Consider the following 12,385-nt stretch of genomic DNA (forward strand, 5'->3'; position numbering starts at 1 on the left):
CAAGTCGGCGGCCTGTCTCCCCAATATAGAGGGGGCCACATCGGGTGCAGAGGATGCAATAGATGATGTGTGTGGAGGTGCAGGTGAATCTGTGGCGGATATGGAAGTTTCCTTTGGGGCGACCACGTCGGGGGGGAAATTGCGGTCCTTGAAGAAGGAAGCCATCTAGGTTGTGCGTTTTTGGAACTGGTCCTCCTGGGAGCAGATGCGGCGGAGTCGAAGGAATTGGGAGAATGGGATGGCGTTTTTACAGGGGACAGGGTGGGAGGTGGTGTAGTCCAGGTAGCTGTGGGAGTCGGTCGGTTTGTAGTAGATGTCCGTGTTGATTCGGTCGCCTGAGATAGAAATAGAAAGGTCGAGGAAGGTGAGGGAAGAATCTGAGACTGTCCAGGTGAATTTGAGGTCGGGGTGGAAGGTGTTGGTGAAGTGGATGAACTGTTCAACCTCCTCGTGGGAGCACGAGGCGGCGCCGATACAGTCATCGATGTAGTGGAGGAAAAGGTGGGGGGTGGGGCCAGTGTAGTTGCGGAAGATGGACTGTTCCACATATCCTACGAAGAGGCAGGCATAGCTGGGGCCCATGCGGGTGCCGATGGCTACAAAAATGTGCAGGTCAGGTGAATTGGCTGTGCTAAATTGCCCATAGTGTTCAGGGATGTATAGGCTAAGTGCATTAGTCATGGGAGATGTAGGGTAGGGGTCTGGGTGGGTGGCTCTTTGGAGAGTCGATGTGGACTTGTTGGGCCAAATGGCTTGTTTCCATACTGTATGGATTCTAATTCTTAAAAAAAAAAGTTTGAAAACCTAGCTCAACAAGCATCAATTTAACTAGCAGCAGACTTGCATACTTAACTCCTGCAGGTGGTTATGGCCCAGCATCAACTGATATCAGGGTAACAGAAGGGATACAAGGATGAGAACTTCAAAGATCTGCATTTATAATATAAAGTTTCATCATACATCTTACATATACCAAATAAGTAACATTAGTTATTTATGAATGATCCATAACCAAGTCAAACTTTTAAGGGCTTGATTTGCTGATACTCCATGGACATTATCAAGCATGGAGCTTAAAAAATTAAACCGCTTGTACATAAGTAGTCAGATCTTGCTGGTAAATAACGCTGTGTTGATGAGTAGCACCATCACTGCAATGCAAATCTCTCGAATGTGCTGCCCAATTCACTTTGTTCCACCTCTTGCCCCGCTCCAGAACTTGCTGGATTACTTGCCAATGAAACTTGCCAAGAGTGACACATAATTACTAACGCAATTGCAAACAACCCCAACTGACAGGAGAAAGCAAAATTTAAGTGCCGTCAGATTTTTAAAAAAAATCAGAATCACTTAATAGTTATTTTTGCTTTTCTTCTTTATTTCAATGACTTTTCCTCACTTGAATTCTCATTCTGTACTCAACATGATTCCAATTCACCCACTTTTTCCACCCCCCACCCCCACCCTTCTTCTGATGCTTTTTTTATTCCTTGTGTCTGTTAAATATATACACTGCTGGTCCCAAAGTACACTCAGGCCCTAGCTGTGCTGTAGCTCTGGAAACGTTATGTTACAGTAAGACCCACATTTCCAGAAACTTATTGGGCAAAAGAACTGAGCTGAAGGTGCAGAAAAAGTTGCCCTACTCCGGTCCAACATGTTTTTCAAAAGATTAAGACAATAAGTAGCTAGCTTCCTGATCAACGTCACCATTTTCTGTAAAGTACAAGCTGACACAGAAGACAATCTTCAGAATTATGCATGTGGTAGTACAAAAGTTGAAGGTCAAACACCACTTTCCTCCGTGAGCCAGATACTGAGATTCCAAAATCAAATCAGATTTAAAGGGACAGATGAAGACTCAAAAAAAACATTGTATATCATCCAATTTGATTGGATGTGCGATTAAAAAAAGAATTTAGACAGCAACCCACAGCCAACAGCAAAACCATTCCAACTGTTTGCAAGGAAAGACTGGTGGCAAGGAAAATATAAATGTAACTGGGTGTTTTTGGTATAACTAGAGTTAGCAGATATGTTGTTCTAACAAATGTGTGCATGCAGGCATGTTTGTGCTGATGCTACAATGTGACATCAATTCTCAAAGCATGAATACTGAACTAAATGGTGCAGGTAGCTTGCATGTGATGGCAATTCTGGGCTTTGAACACAAAAATAATATGAAAAACCCTATAGTATATTCTTATGGTATAGTCCTGCTACTGCAGATGGGCACAGATTTGAGTGATATAACATAACACTATTTTGAAACCAGGGTGAATATTAATGGTAATTTGGCGATATTCCTTAAGTAGAGTGACTATTGAATTGCTCATTATCACTATGGTTTCATGCCCTCGTATAAGTACAAACTCCTACTGTGAAAGGAAACAAAGAAAAATGTTATTTTTATAAATGAACTAGTGTGTGCCCCTAGCTTCTATACACAAGTCTTGAGCACCCAACATCAATGCCAAGATAAAATGTGCCAGTTGTTCAAGGCCAGAAGCCAGTAAAATTCTGAGAGTTTATTTTGGTAAATAACTAATTCCCAGCTGCAGCGAATCAAACGAGTTTACAGCAGCTGCAGACTGCATTAGGCTCCACACTTCGGAAGCCAGCAGTGTTAACGCAATAAAAAAACCCAACTAAACAAAGATGATCCAGCTCTCATCAGAAACTGAACATATTCTGAAGAAACCCACAGGAGAATCAGATTGACATGATTAAACTGTGCAGGGTTTTCTGTTAGTCAGCACAAGGGACATGTGGCACAGCATGGATTGAAGCTGCAGCAATTTGTGACAAGGAATTGCATCAGAATTCCTTGAATCCATTCTCAGTTCCAAGTATTGGAACCAACACAGGGCTCAAAATTTATGGCAGTTCATTTTAGAAATCAAATTCAGCTTCAAATAAAAACCTGTAAACAGCAATTAAAATCAATTACATAAACCTCCTTATGGCTTTATGACTAAGCAGCTGGGTTGGGGGGGGGGGGGGGTGTCATTAGGCATTACACCCTCAGACTGAAGACCACTCGCTCACAGCAAGAAACTGCACATGGAATCTTTTAATGTGGGTGGCTATTGTGCTGCAAAAACCACACTTTTCTGGCTGATCAGGAAACGCTCCCACACTTCCAGCCTGCCTTGGGAATAGCAGAAAAATGTACAGATTGATAATTGGCCATGCTCATATCACCATCTTCACGGACAGCTCTACTGGCATTATCCCTACATCTAGGCCTAAGGGTTTAGATTCCAGTCCCACTTGTCACACAAAATAGTACAGCACAGTACAGGCCCTTTGGTCCTCAATGTTGTGCTGATATTTTATCCTATTCTAAGATCAGACCCTTCATTGTGTTATCTTCCATGTGCCTTTCTAAGAGTGGCTTAAATATACCTAATGTATCTGATTCTACTACCACTGCTGGCAGTACATTCCACACACCCACCACTTTTTATATGAAGAACCTACCTCTGACATCTCCCCAAACCTTCCTCCAATTGTCTTAAAATGATGCGTATTGGGGAAAGACATTTCCGCCCTGGGAAAATGTCTCTGGCTATCCACTCTATCTATGCTTCTCAACATCTTGTACCCCTCTATCAAGTCACCTCTCATCCTCCAATGAGAAAAACCTGTGCTCCCTGTCCTAGAGGTCTGTCATATGATGCCCGAACAGGGTGATTAAGAATAATTATAAAGGTCTTGTGGAGTGATGGTAGTGCCCCTACCGCTGGGCTAGAAGGTACAGGTTCACATCCCACCTGTCCCAGAAGTATGTCATAACACGGTCGAACAGGTTTTTGATTAAAATAATGGCCCCCGGTGTCCTGAGGCGTGGCTTGAAGTTAGAGTTTCTGGCTCAGAGATAGAGGTGTGAACACTGCACCACAAGGCCTCCGTTCTTGGCTTCATACTATTGCAATGGATGGCCCTTAGATAACACCAAAAATTCCAATATCAAGATAGTTTGTTCATCATCATTTCAGTACTTTTTAAAACAATAGAAAAACGCCAAGAGTTAAGCCCCAAATTCCCACTGGCAATTCCTAGTTCAAATGTTGTGAAGCAGTCAATCTGACTCATTGACACTGGCAACACTCCCACATAATTCAAACTTGCAAAGCAAAGTGATTTCATCAGTCCAATTTCATCAGTCAAACTTTCAGTAGTAAATATACTCGGATACTTTATTTAATGTTTCAGTAAGGTGGAGAATGAGCAGTTTCTCAATTGCTGTTCGTGATACAACCGGATTCTCTATTCCATTCACAAACAGGTGGGGCGTCCAATAGGTGATCCATAGGGGACAGCTGCAACCTCCAAAACCAAAGTTAAAAATCTCATTTTCTTGGACACAATGTATTCAAGCAGTCGCAACAAAATCTCAGAAATAAACTTGGGGCAGTTCGATTGAAAGTGGCCATAAGATGTACACTTATCATCTGAATGAAGATGAAATAAACTACTTGGTTCATTTTCAGTTTAGGCTCATCTCAATAAAGATGTTTCCCTGTATGCCTTCTGTAAAGGCAATTACACTTTGAAATATTGTAGCACACAGTACACACACAACCAAGATTCAGTTAGAATTCCTGAGATTAGGGAGTAATGAAAATAAATATTGAACAGTAAAGGGTGCACAACATGTCAGGGAAGCCAACATGCTTACACAGAGACAGAAATTGCTGCGAAAGACCAACAGGTCTGACAGCATCTGTGGAGAAAAAGCAGAGTTAATGTTCCAGGTCCAGCGACCCTTCTTCAGGACATTAATTCTGCTTTCTCTCCACAGCAGGTCTAGCAGCTACTATAGAACCTGTTTTTCGGCCAAACCTGCTGAGTTTTTCCAGGAATTTCTGTTTTTGTTTCGGTCTTACATCATCTACAGTTATAGAGGCATAGAGTCAGAGATGTACAGCACGGAAACAGACCCTTCTGTCCAACCCATCCATGCCGATCAGATATCCCATCCCAATCTAGTCCCACCTGCCAGCACCCGGCTCATATCCCTCCAAACCCTTCCTATTCATATACCCATCCAAATGCCTCTTAAATGTTGCAATTGTACCAGCCTCCACCACATCCTCTGGCAGCTGATTCCCTACACGTACCATCCTCTGCGTGAAAACGTTGCCTCTTAAGTCTCTTTTATATCTTTCCCCTCTCACCCTAAACCTATGCCCTCTTGTTCTGGACTCCCCGACCCCAAGGAAAAGACTTTGTCTATTTATCCTATCCATGCTCCCTCATAATTTTGTAAACCTCTATAAGGTCACCCCTCAGCCTCTGACGCTCCAGGGCAAACAGCCCCATGCTTATACAGAGACTGCGAATACTGAAGCAACAGAATATGTTACCTCAAACTCATCATTCAATTGATTTTTCTGGATCTCCCATATAGAAAATAATGTAATACCACTGAGGGTCAAGGACTAACCTATCAAAGTCAGAAAACTGATGCCTTATAGCAGTTAAACTGGTATTAGGTCCAGGATTTACTGTTCCTTTCTTAAAAACACCAAAGACATGGAATAAGATAACTGATTTTCACTGACTAGAACAACAGCTGTCAACTTCTCCAAACAAGCATCAGAATCTTTGAAATTCAATTCCCAAGGGTAAAGACAGTCATTGTAATCTTGTAAACAAGCAATTGGGCAGCTTGCCATATTTAACATCGATTACTTAAGGGAAAAAAAACAGGTCATCGATTTATTGTTTAGACGAATGCAACAATAAAAAGTAAGCAATAAAAATAGTAATGAGAGAATTTGATATCCAATATATGTTGAAACTTGCAGAGTACCAGGGAATTAAAACCGTACCCGGCTTAGTCACCTTGGGCTCGTGGTGATTGCTACTAATACTTTTGACTTCTGCCCTGTACACAGTCTCTGATATCCCTTAAATGGGAGGCATTGAACATCATTTCAACACTTTGCACCTTGTTCACACTGGTGGCAGAACTGAAGCCAGCATTTTCATAAAATTGCTGTGTTTATCTAGAGCGATACGAAAGCCAAGTTAGCCATCACAAATAAAAGACCTGAGAAACAAAATCAAATACCAATCCATTAACCCCCACTAACAGCAGTGTTGGAGGAGCTCCTTGGTCAAATGAATAACAATGTTTCACTGGGGGAAGTAATTACCCACCACCACAGCTGTGACACGGTGGGCGGCACGGTGGCACAGTGGTTAGCACTGCTGCCTCACAGCGCCAGATACCCGGGGTCAGTTCCCGCCTCAGGCGACTGACTGCGTGGAGTTTGTACATTCTCCCCGTGTCTGCGTGGGTTTCCTCCGGGTGCTCCGGTTTCCTCCCACAGTCCAAAGACGTGCAGGTCAGGTGAATTGGCCATGCTAAAATTGCCTGTAGTGTTAGGTGAAGGGGTAAATGTAGGGATATGGGTGGGTTACGCTTCAGCGGGTCTGTGTGGACTTGTTGGGCTGAAGGGCCTGTTTCCACACTAAGTAATCTAATCTAATCTAAATGAACGACACATGCAACCAGAATACAAACAGGATACAAACAGTTTACAGAGACCTCCGGAGGAAACATCAAAGAAGCGCTTCACAGGAGGCTCCCAAGCACTGATGATGTCGCCTAGCCAGGGGACGAAACGTTTGCAACAAAAACTGCCAGCTCGGCGAACAGAACCACAGCAACGAGCACCCGAGCTACAAATCTTCGCACAAACTTTGAAGTTTACAGAGAGTTAAAAATCACACAATACCAGGTTATAGTGCAACAGGTTTATTTGTAAGCACTAGCTTTCAGAGCACTGCTCCTTCATCATACAACCACCTGATGAAGGATCAGTGCTCCAACAGTTAGTGCTTACAATTAAACCTGTTGGACTATAACCTGGTGTTGTGATTTTTAACTTTGTACACCCTGGTCCAACACCGGCATCTCCAAATCAGTTTACACAGAAATATTGGTACGTTAATTAAGTGGGCAAAAAGTTGGAAAACAGAGTAAAAGTTCTTCATTTTGAAACTGTGAAACAAAAGAACTGAATATTACTTAAATGGAGAAAAATGGAAGCAAGCTGCAACATAAGGGGACTTGGAGGTACTTGTGCATGAAACACAAAGGTAGCATACAGTTATAGCAGGCAACCAGGAAGGCCTAATGGAATGCTGACTCTTATCCTTGGAGTATAAGAATAGGGAAATCTTACTGCAACTGTACAAGTGCTGGTGAGACCACATCTGCAGTACCATGAGCAGTTTTGGTTCCCTTATTTAGGAAAGATATTTCATTGGAAACAGTTCAGAGAATATTTACAAGAATTATCCCCGGGACTGTCTTAGGAGCAAATGTTAAACTGGTTGGGAGTCTGCTCACTGGAGGTCAGAAGAATGACAGGTGATATCATTGAAACATATAGGATTCTTAAGGGGCTTGACAGGGTAAATGCTGAGAGGAGGTTTCCCCTTATTTGAGATTCTACGACCAGAAGGCACAGTCTCAAAATAAAGAGGTGCCAATTTAAGACTGAGATGAGGAGGAATTCTTCTCTCAGAAGTTGAGAGTCTTTGAAACTCCTTGTCACAGACCTGTGGTGGAAGAGACCTTGTGTACATTTAAGGCAGAGATAGATCCTTGATCAGTAGGGGAATGAAAGGTTATGGGGAAAGGGAAGGAAAGTGGATAACATGAATCAGCCATGATTGTATTAAATAGTGGAGCATGCTCAAAGGGTCGAACAGCCTATTCCTTATGTCTAACAACGACCACCACCAAGTCTCTAGTCAACATAGCCATTTTGTCCGAGGGGATCTGGGGCATGGAGAAGGAAATTGAAGCAATAGCAAACAATGGAGGTTCCAAGACTCTCATTCTCTTTTTGTTCATCCTTCCTACCTCAAGAAAACCTTAAAGATGCACCCTTGCTTTTCTTCTGAGAGAACCACAGGCCTGAGCTGATATCTCAAGACAAAACGGTTCCCAAATAAAATCATCATCCATCCCATTCCCAACACCATGTTACAGACGAGGATGGCAGTGAGATTGCCAGATTTGAGACGTACCTACCAAAGAATCACCTTTAACAAATCAATGCAAACAATTCAATTGACACCAATAAAGGATTCGTATTTGGCCAACTTGCTGGTACTAACCAACGTGGAACTTTGCACAATTAAGAACTTTTTAAAATTCTTTCATGGGATGTGGGCATCCCTTGCTAGGCCAGTATTTATCGCCCATCTCTAATTGCCCTCCAGGTGATGAGCAGGCACACCCACTTTGCTTCACGATTTTAACCAAAAGGAACAAAGTGCAGAGTAAAACTGGTTCAAGTATTCCACCCTAATCCTCATCTTTGGAATGTCGATTACAACATAGCTCATGGTGTCAAGTGGCGGAAGTGAATAGTAGAACGGTGTGGGCTGGCAAGTCTAAAATCACTCTAGCTTTCTCTTGGGCTTAAAAAAAGCATCAGCCTTTCTTGGTGCTGACGGACATCAGAGCTTAAAAATGTGTTGCTGGAAAAGCGCAACAGGTCAGGCAGCATCAAAGAAACAGGAGAATCGACATTTCGGGCATAAGCCCTTCTTCAGGAATGTCAACAGAATACATAAAAGTAGCAGCCATCCATTGTTGTCAGTCATTTATTTCAACTAATTTTCTACTTCAATTCCACCTACAGACAATTCCCATAACAACAGAAGTTTTAGCATCCAAAATACCTGTTCTGAATGCATTTGAATGCCAAGCATTCTCCACTCTCTAATCCAAAGACTATGACCAGTATACCAAATTCTGTAGCCAAGGGAAACATTTTCTCAGCATTGACCTCTTAAGAACTTTGTGTCTTAATAAGATTCCTTTTCATTCTTTTAAACTCCAGGGAAGGCGGGTTTGAACCTGCACAGTCTTCCTCCTTAAAGTAATCCACACATGCAGAGAATTAGGCTTGAGAGAACCTTGCATTGCATCTCTTTCAGGCACAAATATCCTTCCGTGGGTTAGGACCACCAAAACTGCAGGCAGAACTCCAGAGGTTGGGTCCCACTGAGACTGCATAGATTACTAGGGTGAAGCACATTACTATTATGTGGAAGCAGGCCATTTGACCCATTGAGTCCGCACCGACTTTCCAAAGAGCATCCCATCCAAATCCACCCCACTGTAACACTGCATTTCCAATGACCAATCCACCTAGCCTAGACACTTATGGGCATTTTAGCATGGCTAATCCACTTAAGCCTGTACATATTTGGATTGTGGGAAGAAAAAGGAGCACCAGAGAAAACTCTCACAGATGCAGGGAGAACATGCAATCTGCACGCAGACAGTCGCTCAAGGTTGGAATCGAACTTAGTCCCTGGCACAGTAACTACCGAGCCACTGTACTACCACATTTTGGAAAAACCAGATTAATTTCTTGAATATCTCATTGCTGTTTGTGGGCTTAATGGTTGTCATGTTTGTCCACTTGAGCAAAGCAAATACATTTGCTTCTATAGAATCATGGAATTCTAGGCCTCACCAATTCCATACTTTTCAAACCTACGTTGTTTTTTTGTCCATTTAATTATTCATTGATTCACTGCAATCACCAATCATTTATCTTAAGCCTTTTTATTAAAAAAAAGTTATATACTTACTGTACTGATTCCTTTTTCTTTGCTCTGCACATTACATTTGTGAACATTACTTCCTTGCAATTAATTCAACCACTCAAGTGTAAGTAGATTTCCTCCAAACTTAAATGGAGGTTCTCAAATCATGCAAGCAACAAAAGCAGCCCCAATACATACAGATTCCTGGTAACTCAAGAGACCTTGGAGTACAGGTTCATACCTCCTTGAAGGTGGAGTCACAGGTAGATATGACAGTGAAGAAGGCGTTTGGTATGCTTTCCTTTATTGGTCAGAGTATTGAATACAGGAGTTGGGAGATCATGTTGCGGCTATACAGGACATTGGTTAGGCCACTTTTGGAATATTGCGTTCAATTCTGGCCTCCTTCCTATTGGAATGATATTGTGAAACTTGAAAGGGTTCAGAAAAGATTTACAAGGATGTTGCCAGAGTTGGAGGATTTGAGCTATATGGAGAGGCTGAACAGGCTGTGGCTGTTTTCCCTGGAGCGTCGGAGGCTGAGGGGTGACCTTATAGAGGTTTATAAAATTATGAGGGGCATGGATAGGGGAAATAGGCAAAGTCTTTTGTCTGGGGTCAGGGAGTCCAGAACTAGAGGGCATAGGTTTAGGGTGAGAGGGGAAAGATATAAAACAGACCTGAGAGGCAACGTTTTCACACAGAGAGTGGTACAAGTATGGAATGAGCTGCCAGAGAAAGTGGTGGAGGCTGGTACAATTGCAACATTAAAGAGGCATTTGGATGGGTATATGAATAGGAAGGATTTGGAAGGATATGGGCCAGATGCTGGCAGGTGCGACTAGGTTGGGTTAGGATATCTGGTTGGCATGGATGGGTTGGACCGAAAGGTCTGTTTCCATGCTGTACATCTCTATGACTCGATAACTTGGCTAGGATGGATCCAGAAACTATTTCAGCAAGATTATAATCCAGACATCTATCACCACAAAGAGTCAAAATATAAAACCACATCAAATAACCAAATCATAACTACTCATTGACTTATGATGGAGAACAAGCTTATGCTAGCCTTCCTTCAGACTTAGATGCAGCAGCAGGCTGACAATTAGGAAATTGGGCTTGCATTGCATTTACAGCAGAAAACAGCCAATTTGGCCCAAGTAGTCAATGTTCATGCTCTAACAAATCCTCTAATCAGCAGTTCCTTCTGTTTCAAAATCTAGCTTCCCCTTATAGGTAGCTATGCTATTTGTCTCAATAACTCAACATGGAAGAGAATTCAACATTCCAACCATTCTCTGAGCTAAGGAGGATTTTGGATAGTCTAGATGATTGTCGCTACCTTGATAAGCATTCCTGCTTCATGCATATAAAAACAAAAATACTCAAACTCCAAACATCAATTTTCAGAATGCAAGCAAGGAATTATATTGCATTATTTGACATTTTTCATTGTAACTACCCTGTCAAAATAAACATTTGTTTACTTTGTTCACACATTCTTAAAATAACCAACAGTCGAGTCTGCACATGTATTATTGATGGGAAAACATCATCCCGTATGGAAGATCCAAACCCCAAAGGAGCAACTGCTATTGTAACAAGCTTACATCAGTTAACAGCAATCCAACTATAGTCAAGATTGTGGTGCTGGGAAAGCACAGCAGGTCAGGCAGCATCCGAGGAGCAGGATGAAGGGCTTATGCCCAAAACGTCGGTTCTCCTGCTCCTCGGATGCTGCCTGACTTGCTGTGCTTTTCCAGCACCACACACTCTACTCTGATTTCCAGCATCTGCAGTCACTTTCTCCTAGCAATCCAACTATACTCCATCTACAATTAACTAATGCATGCAGAAACCAAAATGGTGGACAAAGCTGCCAGTTATTCTTAGAAGTCTGGCAGTATTTGTGGAAAGAGAAACAGAGTTAACATTGAGTTCAGTATGACCCTTTCTCGAACTTCTGAACAGAAGTCATATTGAACACAAAACATTAACACTGTTCTTCTCTCCAAAGATGCTGCCAGACCTGCTGAGTTTTTCAGGCATTCTGTTTGTTTCAGAATTCCAGCATTTGCAGTGTTTTGGTTCATTACGATCATTTAATCCAGTTTCTTTTGGTAACATGGGGTACGGGAAGAAAGTTGTGAAGATCAACAAGAGATGTGGATGTGACACCTCAGAGATGAACCAAGCTGCATGATATGAAGGAGGCACCTTGGCTCATTGCAGATTGGAATTTGGCAGAGATCCCAGCAATGAAAGCTGACTTAAAGCCTGCCAGGGACAATGACACACTGCTGCTGGATGCCAAGGGACAGCTCTTTAATGTTATAGGAGAGCCTGTGCCCCTCTGGATCACATTTAAACTGACAGAGAAATTCAAGGAAGGGGAGGGGAAGGAAACAAGGAAGCTTTGGAATGTATTTCAGAGAGCTAAGAAATGCTTCCACACAGGTCAGTGCCACTTTCTGGACGCGGTACAATCCATACTCCAAACTTCTTCTGAGGAGGGTGTAAGGTGGAGGGTGGAAAGAGGGGAGGGTGGGAGTTGGGGGGGGGGGGGGGGGGGAAGAGGGGGGTGGAATGTGAATGTGAATTTTAGAATCCCTACAGTTTGGAAACAGTCATTCAGCTCAACAAGTCCACACAGAACAGCATCCCCCACAGACCTGCATCGCTGTAACCCTGCATTTCCCAATCCACCTTGCCTACACATTCCTGGGCACTTATGGGCAATTTAGCATGGCCAATCCACCTAACCTAGTAATCTTTGGCCTGTGGGAGGAAA

General features: G+C 42.7%; 1 protein-coding gene across 2 annotated transcripts in view; it reads right to left on the reverse strand.

Moving 5' to 3' along the window:
- Nucleotides 1–12,385, reverse strand: part of creb3l2 (cAMP responsive element binding protein 3-like 2) — a 92,083-nt gene that overhangs the window by 78,039 nt on the left and 1,659 nt on the right. Inside the window, exon 2 of one of the 2 annotated variants that reach the window (XM_043708945.1) lies at nt 5,841–6,017. The exons of the other annotated variant lie outside the window; for it this stretch is intronic. The gene's annotated coding sequence lies outside the window, so the exon portion shown is untranslated. The remainder of the gene's footprint in view (nt 1–5,840; nt 6,018–12,385) is intronic. 2 annotated transcript variants of the gene reach the window in all.

This window comes from Chiloscyllium plagiosum, chromosome 19 (assembly GCF_004010195.1).
Source record: "Chiloscyllium plagiosum isolate BGI_BamShark_2017 chromosome 19, ASM401019v2, whole genome shotgun sequence".
NCBI classification, from domain to species: domain Eukaryota; kingdom Metazoa; phylum Chordata; class Chondrichthyes; order Orectolobiformes; family Hemiscylliidae; genus Chiloscyllium; species Chiloscyllium plagiosum.